The 14,961-nt window shown below is 45.7% G+C and overlaps 1 protein-coding gene and 1 long non-coding RNA gene across 2 annotated transcripts in view; one reads left to right on the top strand and one right to left on the bottom strand.

Moving 5' to 3' along the window:
- The first annotated feature begins 537 nt into the window (after positions 1-537).
- ERCC3 (ERCC excision repair 3, TFIIH core complex helicase subunit) overlaps positions 538-14,961 on the top strand; it is a 145,324-nt gene continuing 130,900 nt past the window's right edge. Inside the window, exon 1 of the mRNA XM_050752530.1 lies at positions 538-541. The gene's annotated coding sequence lies outside the window, so the exon portion shown is untranslated. The remainder of the gene's footprint in view (positions 542-14,961) is intronic.
- On the bottom strand, positions 8,919-10,313 carry LOC126933080 (uncharacterized). Its single transcript, XR_007718417.1, has 3 exons — positions 10,181-10,313; positions 10,016-10,095; positions 8,919-9,532 (listed from the first exon to the last, which is right to left on the bottom strand). It is a non-coding gene; the product is annotated as an uncharacterized LOC126933080 (long non-coding RNA).

Below are 14,961 nucleotides of genomic sequence, written 5' to 3'. Positions count from 1 at the left end.
AATCTGTTCATTCATCCACTTACTCAGCAAATGTCCTTAGATAGTAGTAGGTGGAGAGCAGGCATGCAAGGCGAAGGGGCATCAGTCTCCCAGAGAGACAGACATACAAACAGCCACCGCCTGGGCAGGACCCGGCAGTAATGGAGATGTGCACAGGGTGGGCAGGGGAGGTGCTGAGGCAATCGGGAACGTGACCTTTGGAAGGTTACCTTCCTGAGCTTCAGTTTCCTTCCCCATAAAATGGGGGTGGGACCTGCCTCCCCGAGTTGTAATAAGCTCTGAGAACCTGCTGGCACAGTGCTGTGCCACTGTTGGAGAAGGAAGGCTTATGCCAGCCTGGTAAGGCCAGGAGGGTCTTAGGAGAGCTTGGTATGGAGGCCTGCAGGATGGGAGGGTCCAAGGAGCTCCTGAGAATTTGGGGGCTGGAGAAGAGTGGCTGATGACAATGACAAGGAGGGCTGGAGATGCAGAGGCCATGATGGAGGCCCTTGTGTGCTTGCCACATACTGGAGTTTAAATTTAGCCCTGTGAGCAAGGGGGGCCATTGAAATGCTGTGAGTGGAGGAGTGACATGGCCAGATCTGGATCCACCACACTGACTCAAACAAGGGATTTCTGTAGCCATAAGAAAGCTGGTAGTCAAAATCGGACACTGTGCAGTGCTTGGAAGACACCCTATTAGGTGACTCAGGTATATAATGGGGTTAGCGTCTCAAGTGAATGGCTGAGGGCAAGGGGAGGCAGGCTGAGGTGGGCAGACAGCTGTACCTCATTCCTGAGACCATCCAGGGCAGGGCTTTTCTGACGAGACACACGACCCTGACACCAGACAGAATACTGTACTCCCCCATCCTTGGAGGGGCTGACTCTAGAGAATCCACTGGGTGAGCCCAGGAACCTACAAGTTCTGCACCCCTTGGATGGGTAGGCATTTTGTGGGCATGAGGTAGGCGTTACAGTGATAAGATACACAGGGCTCTAAACCACAGAGTCCCTGGTTCAAATCCTGCCTCCTCCGAATACAAATTAGTTGACTTTGGGAAATCAGTCAACTTTGCCCTGGGCTGCAGTTTCCTCACTGTCAAATGCATGGGAGAGGGTGTGTGAAGAGTTAAAATGCATTTAGATTTCACTGTACAGTCTCCTCCAACATGATCTCACACTCTCCTTTTACAGTATAAGCAGGCTGATGTCAGAGGCTGTGACTCGTCCAGGGCTACACAGTGGACAGGTGGCAGAGCCAGGAGCCAAGAGGTGGTCCACCTGCCTCTATGAACCCACACTCCTCCCGCTACCCCTTCTGGGGCCAGGTGAGAAGCAGGGAGCTGGCACTGCCCCAACCCAGATTCCTCAGCAGGGAGGGCCTGGCCGCCTGGGCCCAGCGTGAAACCCGGGAGTCTGTTAACCTAGGCCCGGAGGCCAGAGTGCGCGGCGGATGAGTCACGCCAAGCCGCTGCACCAGGAGACCCCCTCCTCCCTGCCCACGCCCGGGCCGAGAGCTGGTTGCCGAGCAATAAGACATAACATATATAAATAGATGCGACTCCTGCTGTAACAGGGAGGCCTGATTCTTGGGCTGCTGTCTTTTCCTTGCCTCTCCTCTGCGCCCCTCGGCCTTCCTCCCAGCGTCTCCTGGTGCAGTCAGCTCGATCCTCAGCTAAGGGCTCCCAGCCCTGCGTGCCAGGGCACTGCCTTCACGAGGACGGTCTTGGATGGACGGACGCGGGCTGGGCGTAGCTGCGCTGGGCAGGCCAGGGGTGTGGAAGGAAGCAGGGGCACGCTGCTGGACTGGACGTTTACCACCCGCGGGGGCTAGGCGAGGGCGGTGGAGGGGGCATGACGGCCGGACACTGGATCAGAAGGGGTGGGCGGACCCAGCTCCTGCGACTGGCGGGAGTGCGCCCGGTTCCCAGCAGCAGACGGGGCCTGCTGCCCTGCTCCCCATTCCCCTCATAAGTGACTCCTCCAAAGGGCACTTTTCTTATTCCACCTTGCGTCACCTGGTACTCACCTTAGCTGCAGAACGCCTTGCCAGCTTGCTCCCTGGCTGGGCCTGCTGTCTGCACAGTTGTCCTGCCCAGGTCACGATGTTCATGACACAGAGTATTCCCATCAACCCAGGAAGTTCTTGCCTCTTTGCAGACCATCCTCCACTCTTGGCCCCTGGCTATATGTTTTGCCTTTATTAGAATTTCGTATAAATGAAATTTATGTAAGATGTTAATTTTTGTCTGGCTTCTTTCACTGAGCACAATACTTCTGAAATTCGTTCATGTCATCAGTGGTTTGTTCCTTTCTTTGCTAACCAGTTGATGAATATTTAGGCTGTTTATGACTATCATGAATAAAGCATGTAGAAACATACATGTACAATTATTTGTGTGGACATGTTTTCATTTCTCCTGAGGAAATACCTAACACTGGAATTGCTGTTTCATTAATTAAGATATTGTTATCATTCCCATTTTATAGATAAAAGACTGAAGCTCAGAGAGGTGAAGCAGCTTGCCTGAGCTCACACAGCATGGCAAAAATTCAAAGCCATGTCTGAGCTGTACACCAGGTGGTCACTTGTACAAAAGAGGTAATTTTTGGAGTCAAAAGTCCTTGACTGGTAGATAAATTACCACATATGGGCTGAATTCCACTGCATTCAGGTTTGTAGCTTGCAGAAACAGACTGACACTGAGCCCAAGTTGTAAGCACCGCACGCTGAGAGGTCACTCTTTGAAGGCATTTCAGCAGCTGACTTCTGGGAACTTAAGCTGCAGGTCTGCAAGGATTTTGTTAGTTTTGTGAAGGTGGTGTTGGCCAGGTTTCTCCACTGGAAAGTCACGATTACTCCACTATAATTACTAAACTGAAAGGAGGGACATTGAGACTAAGAATCTGATTCATCAAGCTTTCACCCGCTAGTCTGAATACCCACCATGAATTCCTAACTCCATTCCTTTCCCATTTGCTAGTTGTATTATTCTGTTAGGGAGAGCTTTTCCTTCTTCCTCAGTTACGTTTACATCACTATATCCTCAAGGATTTTATTCTACGGAATCTAATCCATTACCATCATTGTTTTAATGTTTGATGTGTTCCAACTTTGGCCAAAAGCAGTCTCATTAAACTGACTTCTATGTCCTTTTAACATGCTCCTGTGATTCTCTGAGCACTTCCTTACTCTCATGTATAAGATATTCCAAGCTCCTGCTCTTCTCCTGTACCAGCCTTGGTACCTTTTAGTAGAGAATGACATTTAGAAACCAAGATCAGGGTGTGAGATGAACTTCTGGGTACTGGGATGTCACAGCTTCTAGGCCACCTCAGTCTGCAGGTTTTTAAGGCAGCAAGTGAGGTGAAAGGCGGGGCCATGAGATTGAACTTGTAAGCTACGGACTCAGCAAAATCAGGCTGCTGGTGGTAGGATGTCTATAACAAGCGCAGCGAACTCACTCATGGGCCCACAGGGTGGTGGAACTGGGCAGTCAGTCCAACCAGGCAGTGGTTTCTCTACTCAGAAACACCTTTGTAGGCTGGGCAGGGTGACTCATGCCTGTAATCCCAGCACTCTGGGAGGCCGAGGCAGGCAGATCACCTGAGGTCAGGAGTTCGAGACCAGCCTGGCCAACATGGCAAAACTCTGTCGCTACTAAAAATACAAAAATTAGCCGGGTGTGGTGGCAGGCACCTGTAATCCCAGCTACTTGGGAGACTGAGGCAGGAGAATCGCTTGAACCCGGGAGGTGGAGGTTGCAGTGAGCCAAAATTGTGCCACTGCACTCCACCTGGGCATCAGAGTGATACTCTGCCTCAAAAAAAAAAAAAAAAAAAAAAAAAAGAAAGAAAGACTTTTGTAAATTTTACACATTTATAAATCTTTCAGCTCTTTTTGCCTTGCTGTGAGTTACTTCCATGACAGAGGACCTGGGAGGCTGGTTTTCCAGGATGGTGGGAACATCAGGGACAGTGTGGGGACACATGGAGAAGGGTGGCCTCAGGGCCTCCACAAGGTGGACTGCCACAGTGATGGGAAACTTCACAGATCTCTCCTGGCAGACACTCTGCTGTCCTCAAGGCTGATCAGCTGGCTGGCTTGGGAGACAGCCAATGCCTGGAGGGGACTTCAGGAATCAGAGGTGGTGACTCATAGTGGGAGGCCACAGTCTCAGAGTCCGGTTCTCTGAAAAGAACCACGCCTTCCAATGGTGTCTGGCGCCCTGCATTCTGAAGAGCCTGCTGGCTCTGGGGTCCACCGGGGCTGAGGCAGTCTTGGGCCTGTTGTGGGCAATGGGTGGGAACAAGTGCCGTATATCTCCAGTGGCTTTCGTGTGTGTCACCCTGCAAGCCTCCACCATAATCTTGGGAGCAGGATGCCTTTTTCTGTCTTCCAGACACTCAGGCTGAGAAGCGCAGGCACAGGTCTCTGCCGACTCTCGCGTTCTTCACAGTGCAGCCCGGCCAGAGCTGCCTGGCCCAGCCGGCAGCGTGAGGCCACAGGGAGCCTGCTTTCTCAAACTGAGCAGCCTTGGCAGTCTGGAGGGCCCGGGGACAGCGGCATTGCTGCTTCTCAGGACAGACTCTGCGCAGCTGAGCTTCGGCCAGGCTAGCCCATGGTGAAGAACCAAAGCCAACCTTTGTGACTTGACTTGCAGGAAGCAGTTGGGGAAGAACCTACATTGCACTGGGTCGAGGCGTATGCTGAGCTGTGAGGATGACGATAACTACCTCCTCACTCATTTCTGCAATGTGGACCCCCTGGATGGTGCACTGAGAGGGTTTAGCATCCTCCAAACCGCCCAGAGAGGGGCTCGGAGGGCTTGGATGAAGGCAGCCTGTGGTGTCAAGGATGGCAAGGCGGATCTTGGAGGCAGAGGCCCAGATGCTGGGAGGGGCAGCTGAAGTTGGCAAGACAGGGAGTGGTGCCCTGGTGCATTAGGCAATGGGGAGGGGCTCTGGGATGGGCATTTGGGAGGTACCATGGAACAGAGTGAGGGAGAGCCTGTCAGGTGGCTCTGAGGTCCTCTCTGGCTGCTCCATTTAGTGTCCTTGGGGTCTGGTGACAGCCACCTGACCTTTCTCTGCCGCTTTTTCCTTATATGTGAATTGAAAATTACAGGAAAACAGTAAGATAATTAAACAGGAGGAGGGGAAGAAACAGACAATTCTCCTCTTGCTGTCAAGACAAAGACACTGGAAGTAAGGAGTAGACCATCAGACCGTCAGGGGGATGCTGCAGTGCTGAAGAACATTAAGTAGGCTCCCAGCAAATAGCCAACTTCTGAAAAATGGGTTATCCTTGTTAGCTATGTGGTATATTTTTTTTAAAAATTTATCAATAAATAGTAATTTTTTTTATTTTGAGAGTCTCACTTTGGCGCCCAGACTGGAGTACAGTGGCACAATCACAGCTCACTGCAACCTCTGCCTCCCAGGCCCAAGCTTTTTTTTTTTTTTTTGTAGAGACAGGGTTTTACCATGTTGCCCAGGCTGGTCTCCAACTCTATAGCTTAAGCAATCCGCCCGCCTTGGCCTCCCAAAGTGCTGGAATTACAGGCACGAGCCACTGTGCCCAGAGGATACATAATAATTGTATATATTTATCAGGTACATGTGATATTTTGATACATGCATACAATGTGCAATGACTAAATCAGGGTATTTAGGATATCTACCGCTTGGAACATTTATCGTTTCTTTATGTTAGAAACTTTTCAAATCTTTTATTCTAACCATTCCAAAATATATATTATTGTTAATTATAGTCACCCTACTGTGCTATCAAACACCAGGACTTATTCCTTCTATTTAATTGTATGTTTGTACCCATTAACCAAGCTCTCTTTCTTTCCTCCTCCTCCTCACCGCTCACCCTTCCCAGCCTCTGGTAACTATCATTCTACTCTCTACCTCCACGTGATCAAATGTTTTAGCTCCACATATGAGAACATATAATATTTTTCCTTCTGTGCCTCGAGTATTTCACGTAACATAATGATCATCTACGTTGCTACAAATAACAAGATTTCATTCTTTTCAGTGGCTTCATAGTATTGCATTGTGTATATATACCACATTTTCTTTACTCATTCAACTGTTGATGAACACTTGGGTGATCCCATATCTTGGCTATTGTGAATAGTGCTGCAATAAACATGGGAATGCAGCTATCCCTTTGATATACTGATCTCCTTTATTTTGGATAAATACCCAGTAGTGAGATTATAGTAGTGAGATTGCTGGATCATATGGTAGTCCTATTTTGAGTCTTTTGAGAAATCTCCATACTGTTTTCCATAGTGGCTGTACTAATTTACATTCCTACCAACAGTGTATAAGAGTTTCCTTTTCCGGCTGGATGCAGTGGCTTACGCCTGTAATCCCAGCACTTTGGGAGGCTGAGGTGGGTGGATCACGAGGTCAGGAGATTGAGACCATCCTGGCCAACATGGTGAAACCCCGTCTCTACTAAAATTACAAAAATTAGCTGGGCGTGGGATTACAGTGTGCCTGTAATCCCAGCTACTCGGGAGGCTGAGGCAGGAGAATCGCTTGAACTAGGGAGACAGAGGTTGCAGTGAGCCGAGATTGCACCACTGCACTCCAGCCTGGCAACAGAGCGAGACTCCATCTGAGAAAAAAAAAAAAAGAAAAGAAAAAAAAGAGTTTCCTTTTCCCCACATCCTGGCCAGCATGTTATTTTTTGACTTTTAAACAAGAGACATGATAATAGGTAAGATGATATTTCACTGTATTTAAACATTTTTTTAAATGGACCTGTTTTGATACAGAACTTACTGTGGTTTTGGTGCATTTTTCCGGATGATTAGTGATGCTGAGCATTTTTTTTTATACCATTGGCCATTTATTTATATGTCTTCTTATGAGAAATGTCTATTTATTTACGTTTCTTGCCCACTTTTTAATGGGATTATTCATTTTTTTGCTATTGAATTGTTCAAGTTCCTTGTATATTCTGGATATTAGCCCCTTGTTGGATGAATAGTTTGCAAATATTTTTTCCCATTCAACAGGTGGTCTGTTCATCCTGTTGTTTCCTTTGCTGTGCAAAAGCTTTTTAGTTTTACTAAGTTCCATTTGTCTATTTTTGTTTTTGTTGCCTGAGAAATCTGATGTTTTAAAAGCCTATCTTCTACTATAATCACTCAGAATGCACTAACTCAGATAGCTCACGTGATTGAAGGACCGTTGGGTCCTTTTCTTACATAGAAGCTCTCCCCCAACAGCAATCCATAACATTCCTTTGCATTGTATTGGTAAAGTGAGCAAAATTAGGTTCAGCTGTGACAAGTGCTAAAGGAACAAGAAAGGGACAGCCATTCCGTGGCAAGTGTGTGAGTTTCACGTCTCAGAGTTGAAGTTAGCACAGGTACTCCGGTGGGCTCGCTCACTCTACCTCAAGCACTAAGGGCAAAAACCACTCTCTCGCCATTGCGTTTTCCAGCAGCCAAGAAGTTATCAAGAGCACTATGTCCATAGTTGCATGAACATCTTTCATTAAAAAAACTAGAATAAAGTTAAATTTTTAAATATACTTCCAGATACTGAAAATTATGTTTGTAAGTATAAGAGAAAATAAGTGAAACTACTTATGTTAGCTGGGTGCGGTGGCCCACGCCTGTAATCCCAGCACTCTGGGAGGCTGAGGTGGGTGGATCACTTGAGGTCAGGAGTTTGAGATCAGCCTGGCCAACATGGTGAAACCCCGTCTCTACTAAAATACAAAAAAAATCAGTCGGGTGTGCTGGCATGCACCTGTATCCCAGCTACTCAGGAGGCCGAGGCAGGAAAATTGCTTGAACCTGGGAGGTGGAGGTTGCAGTGAGCTGAGATCACACCATTGCACTCCAGCCTAGGTGACAGAGCGAGATTCCATCTCAAACAACAACAACAAAACCCACAAAAATTAGCCAGGCATGGTGGCACACACCTGTAATCCCAGCTACCTGGGAGGCTAAGGTGACAGAATCATTTGAACCTGTGAGGTGAAGGTTGCAGTGAGCTGAGATGATGCTATTGTACTCCAGGCTGGGTGACAAAGTGACACCCTGTCTCAAAAAAAAAAAAAAAAAAAAAAAAAGAAGAAAGAAACTACTTATGCCATGTTAAGTGAAAAGAGTAAGATACAAAATTGCATGTATAGGACAGATCACAACTATTCATACCTAAGAACTATTTAAAAATGTATCTAAAAATAAAAAAATACCAGCACAAGAAAGATTTATGACTAGAGAAAAACTGAATAGAAAGAGAACTATAGAAGGAATGAGTTTTTTCTTTTTCTTGTGTTTTCCATATTTTCTATTATAAATATATATACCAATGGAAAATATATAACAAACATAATGTTAAAGTAAGAAGTTAATGTACTAGCAACTGATGGATAAAAGAATTAGAGCTGATCAAGATTACAGAGAATTCAAGACAACTGTCTGTTAGAAACCTTGTCACATTGCCTCTTTCCACACTTAGAAAATTTTGTGGGCATTCCATACGCAGAAATCCCAGAAATAACTTTTGTTTGGCTGTGGCAGCACTGTGAACTTTTAAAAATCAGATTTACTAATGTTCTGCTTCTTGTAACAGTGAAGTGGCCCTGGGGATAATCATAATAGATTTTTGGAAGATCATTTACATATGGGGTAGGCCCTACAATCTACTCTGGTCCCCCAAGTCTTGCCTCTCCACGAGCTTCTCAGGGCCAACACAGTTGGCTGCTAGGCAACAACCATCCATCTCTCAGCTCCCTTGTAACCTAACCCGGCTTCTGCTTAGATATAGCCAGGCAGTGTGCCCAGCCCCAGGTGGACCTCGGGTGGGCTGAACCCATCATGGTGATCCTGACTTCTATGTCATAGCCATGTGACCCAATTCTCAGCCAACAAAATACTATTAGCAGTCGGCTCAGCTACCGGGACAGTCATTTACACCTCCCATGAGAAAGTACACAGCCCTGTGGTCCAGATTAGGGAGGGGATTCTGCTCCCAGAGCCACCATTCCTGTGTATGGCCCCATGTCCTGACTCTCCAAGATGGCCTGCAAGTACTCCAGTGTGGGAGGAAGGGACAAGGAAAGACGTAAAAGCAGTAGTCTCTTAAGAAAGGGACTCTCAATGAAGGTCTCTGGATGGACACACTTCAGTTGACTTCCCTTTTGCCAGTACTTAGTCACCTGGTCACATTTAGTTGCAAGGGAGCTAGGGAATGAACTCTTTATTATAGGAGTCCTATATGCTCAGATAAAATTTGATTACAATGGGAAGAGGAGAATAAACTTGGGGGCACAGTTAGCAGACATTGCTGCAAAAACAAAATGAGTAGTCTGCTGGGAGGCTGATGGGAAATACTATCCATAATGAAAAGAGAATCCTTTGCACACCCAGCACCAGATACTGGTCTCTAACACCATTCTGCAACAAAAGAAACCAAGGTCCTTTGGAAAAATGGCTGATTTTAGACTGGGACAGGAAATATTCAAGATGATCTTGGAGTGCTGGCAGTGCCAGAAAGCAAAGAAGTGCTGAAATGTAAAAAAACAAATGAACAAACAAACAAAAACACACACACACAAAAAACATAATGAGGTGTATCGAAGGGACACAGGAGACAAATCAAAGTGCTCCCAATGGCCAAACCCAGAATAATTAGAGCAACAAAATAAGTAATGTTAGTATTAGATTATAACCCAGAGCATAAAATATATACCCACAAGTCTATATTAATATAAATAAAAGATTACATAATAAGTAAACAGGGGAGAAGAGACAAATCTCACATGCAGAAGAATTTCTAGTAATTTGTGCAGATACTTTGAACTCAAGGAGGTGGAGCATAGCTCCCCACTCCTTAGGTGTGGGCTGGGCATAGTGACTTCCTTGCAAAGAGTATAGTATGGAAAGAGGTGAATAGAGAGTAGCTTTACGGGGAAGAAACCTGACAAACACTGTGTCAGGCAGGTGATCAAGCTCAACACCAAGTCATAAATCATACTGACAGTACATACCTGCTATGGTTTGAATATGTCCCCCAAAGGTCATGTTTTGGAAAGTTGATCCCCAATGCAACAGTGTTAGGAGGTGGGACCTTTAAGAGGTATTGAAGTTATGATTAAGTTACGAGGGCAGAGCCCTCATGAATGGATTAATGTCATTATCTAGGGAATGGGTACCTTATAACAGGATGAGTTTGACTCTTCTTCCTCTTTCTCTCATCTTTTCTTTGCCCTTCCCCCCCAGGATGACACAGCAAGAAGGTTCTTGCCAGACGTCAGTCCCTCGATCTTGGACTTCCCAGGCTTCAGAACTGTGAGAAATAAATTTCTGTTCATTACACATTACCCAGTCTGTGGTATTTTGTTATAGTGGCACAAAATGGACTAAGACAATGGACTCCCTTTGATAGGATGTGATAAAGATGGCACTTTACTTCAGTGGTCTCCTTCCCCAGAACTCATAACCTCAGTGTCATCATAAGAAAAACATTAGATGATTCACAATTGAAGACTATTCTACCAAACACCTAACCAGTACTCCTCAGCACTGTTAAGGCCATCAAAAACAAGGGGAACTCACAGCCAAGAGAAGCCTAAGGAGACATGATGACTAAGCATAGTGTGGTCTCCTGGATGAGATCCTGGAACAGAAAAAGGGCATTAGGAGAAAACTGAGGACATCTAAATAAAGTATGGACTTCAGTTAATCATAATGCATCAATATTGGTTCACTAGTTATGACAAATGTACTATACTAATACAAGTTCACAATAAGCGGTGTATTAGTCTGTTCTCACACTGCTATGAAGAACTACCTGAGACTGCGTAATTTATGAAGAAAAGAGGTTTAATTGACTCACAGTTACACAGGCTGTACAGAAAGCAAGGCTGGGAGGCCTCAGGAAACTTAAATCATGGTAGAAAGTAAAGGGGAAGCAGGCACATCTTACCGTGGCAGAGTAGGAGAGAGAAACATCAAAGGGGGAAGGGCTACACACTTTTAAACAACCAGATCTTGTGAGAATTCACTTGCTATCACAAGAAGAGCAAGGGGGAAATCCACCCCATGAGGCAATCACCTCCACCAAGGCCCCTCCTCCAACACTGGGAATTACAATTTGACATGAGATTTGGGTGATGATACAAAGCCAAACCATATCAATAGGAGAATATGAACGCTGAATGTGGGTATAGAAGTCTCTGTACTATCGTCTCACTTTTTCTTTAAATCTAAAACTGTTCTTGTAAACAAAAAATAAAATTCTAAGGCCCCCCAACCACCTGAATAGATCCTTCCTCTTGGCCAAGGGCACTCCAATGTTAACCTGAAAAAACTACTTCAGGCTGTGATGGAAAGGGGTAGCCGGACATGCCTCATTCTACCCTCTTCCCTTTTGGAATTCCTGATAGAACAGACTCTTTAAGTCCGATAAGAAACACATACGATCTATTCTTTCTGAAGCCTGCTATCGGGAGGCTTCATCCACATGACAAAACCTCAGTCTCCACAACCCCTTACCATAACCCAGACATTATCTTCTATTGATAGTAACTCTTTCAACCAATTGCCAATCAGAAAATCTTTGAATCCATCTATGACTTGGAAGTCCCCACTTCCAGTTGTCCTGACTTTCTGAACCAATGTACACCTTACATGTATTGCTTGGTGCTTTATGTCTCCCCAAAATGTATAAAACCAAGCTGTAATCTGGCTATCTTGGGCACATGTTCTCAGGATCTCCCGAGGGCTGTATCACAGGCCATGGTCACTCATACTTGGCTCAGAACAAATCTCTTCAATTACAGAGTTTGACTCTTTCGTCAACATTCTAAAACAAAAAATTTATTTTAAAAAAGAGTGAGGGAAAGAAACAGAGGGACGGTTCCCCCTTCTTTTCTGTGTAGGAAGTCATGATGTTTGGAGCTGAGATGGCCATCTTTGGATTCTCAATATGCCTGTTCACAGCCCTAACCAACCTTGGACCCCTCTACTGGATTTTTGTTATGTGATAAAATTAATCTCACGGTTTAAGCTGTTTTGGGCCAGGTGTCTTGTTCATTGCAGTTGAATGAATCCCAACGAACAGTACTCATATCATTTTCATGGCCACAGCTGTGGTTCAGACCTTTAGACCTTTATCTCCCTTCCTAGCAGTTTGGCCCGCTCTACTATCCTTCCTTCCCAATCTCCTGGCAGCTCTCTTCCTTCTCTAGCTTCACCCCTGCCTGCATTTCTCCCAAAACCCAGTGGCCAGCAACTCTTGCCATTCCTAGGCAGGGCATGTTCCCTCATAATTCCAAGCTTGGACACACAGGATTCCCTCTGCCTGGAATGCAGACTCCTCCATCCTTATTTCTTCCAGCAATTAACTACCCCCATTCAAGTTTCAGTTGCCAGCCATGGCACGATATGTGGCCAGCAAGATTCTAAGATGTCCCTGCAGATCCGTGACGGGTGGTGTACATAGCCTGCATAACCCTCAGTACTGTGAATATAACGAATTATACACCTATGATCAGGCTATGTTATGTGACAATGTTGATGTTAAGAACAGATTGTCAGTGTGCCTGATCTAATCACATGCACTCTTTCAAAGCTGGGTGCGGTGGCTCACGCCTGTAATCCCAGCACTTTGGGAGGCCAAGGTGGGTGGATCACGAGGTCAGGGGTTCGAGACCAGCCTGACCGACATGGTAAAAACTCATCTCTACTAAAAATACAAAACTTAGCCGGCGTGGTGGCGCACGCCTGTAATCCCAGCTACTCAGGAGGCTGAGGCAGGAGAATTTCTTGAACCTGGGAGATGGAGATTGCAGTGAGCCGAGATTGCACCACTGCACTCCAGCCTGGGCGACAGAGTGAGACCCTATCTCAAAAAAATAAAATAAATAAAATAAAATAAAAATAAAAGCAGAGAGTTTTCTCTGGCTGGGAGCAAAAGAGGAAGTTAGACAGAGATCTGATGTAGGAGGATGTTTGGCACGCAAGAAGGTCTCTGTCGCTGGCTTTCAGGATGGAAGGGGTCATGTGGAAGGATGGAAGGAATGCAGGTGACCTCCGGAACTGTAGGCAGGCTCAGGAAATGGGGATGTCAATCCTACAACCACAGAAAACTGAATTGTGCCTAAAAGAAGAACGAGCTTGGAAGATCTTTGCAAGAAGTCAGCCCAGCTGATACTTTGATTTCAGCCTTGCAATATACCCTGAGTAGAGAACTCAACCTTGCCCCTGTGCAAACTTCTGATCCATATAACTGGGAGCTAATAAACTGACACTGTTTTAAGTCACTAAGTCTGTGGCGGTTTGTTGTTATGCAGCAACAGAAAAGGAACACGCCACATCTCCTCTCTGAAGTCATCTCTCACTTCCCCAGGCACACCTGTGACATCTTCCTCTTGCCGCTGTGGCACCTGATACACATCCCTCCCATGATGCAGGTCACAGTGTGTTATCATTTTCCATTTACCTGTCTGCCTTCCTCACAGGATTCTGAGTTCCTGGGCAGTGGGGACTATATAATTTTATCACTGTAATCTCAGGTACAGAGTAGGAAGGTGAAAAAATATTCATTGAATGATGGTTTCATCAAGAAAAAAATCCCAAGATCACTAATTTGTAATCATATATACTAAAACAACCAAAGATGTCAGAGATTTAACATCTAAGCAAGAGGAAAAGTCACCAATATAAAAGAGAATGGCAAAAAAGAAAGAATAGCTATTATAACTATACGCATGGGATGTTTCTGAGGAACCCAGAGGTGAATGAAGTCCCCAGGGGTGGTAAATGAGGGAAGGAAGTGGAGAAATGAGCAGAACTATGAGGGGAAAAAATTTATCTCTGGATTACTTAGTAAACAAACACGTTTTTATTGAATGCTTGGTTTGTGGTGACCCTATAACTGTGGCGAACAATATCGATGTTTCAGATTTAAATACTATCCTCAGGCATTCTGAGACCCTCCTTTCTGTGGCATACGGATCTTTGAATGTTAGATTCAAGAAGGTCTTAGATTTATGCATAAAAGTCCTCCATTTTTTAAACAAATAGAAGCAAACTGATTTTCCACTGAGCTCTGTGTTTCTGAGGTGCACATCCTTGTTCCTGTGCCTTTGACACCTCTGTTAATGAATCTGTAATATTCCTGGAGGAAGCCCAGAGATAGTTTGACACTGCACAACAGTTTCTCCCTCAGTCTCTGCCGCACAAGTGCCAGCTCCCTTGACCATCAACCCAAGTTGGGATAGCTCCTTACCTCTGGGTCGGTGAGTCCCATTCCCATCTCTCTCATCTCAAATGCTGCAGTGGAAATATGGTCTGGAATAGGCATGAAAGGGGTGGATCCAGCATGTACCAAGAAACCAAGTAGAAGCTAAACAGGGAGGAATGGTACAGGAAGTTGTAAGGGGTATTTAAGGAAGGGAGAAGAGAAGGGGCGGAAAGATGCTTTCTGGATCAAAGTAGGGTGAAAACCTCGGGATGCCGGTTAGGCACACCACGGAGGGCCTCACCGCTAGTCTGATTAATTTGCATTTTATCCTGTGGGCGATGAGGAGCGAAGGAAAGGGTTTTAGACTCTAGCTTTGGGGGTGGGGTGTCAACTCATGTCTCTGGGCTGAAGTTTCCACATCTGTTAAGCTGGAGAAGTAATACTTGCTGGGCCAACCAATGTACACAACCATTGTTACAACCAAGTATCGATGGTGATAAAAACTAAACAGAAAACACAAATAACACTTAGCCGGTCTCCAAGGGGGTGGTTTAAGGTTAGGTGGCAAGCCTGAAGTAATTTCTAAAGTCCCTTGGGAATAAAATTCTGAAACTTGAGCCATAAATTAAGAGGCAGATGGCTTTTCTCTTTGCAAACGACCTGCCACAGACTCAGTCCGTCACTGCCTCTGCTACCCCTGCTACCCTTGGGCCCCGTCCGCAACCCACGTGGGAGACTTTTCACGGG

This window comes from Macaca thibetana, chromosome 12 (assembly GCF_024542745.1).
Source record: "Macaca thibetana thibetana isolate TM-01 chromosome 12, ASM2454274v1, whole genome shotgun sequence".
Classification (NCBI taxonomy): domain Eukaryota; kingdom Metazoa; phylum Chordata; class Mammalia; order Primates; family Cercopithecidae; genus Macaca; species Macaca thibetana.
The sequence above is the reverse complement of the archived record's forward strand: the minus strand, read 5'-3'. Positions and strand labels throughout refer to the sequence as shown.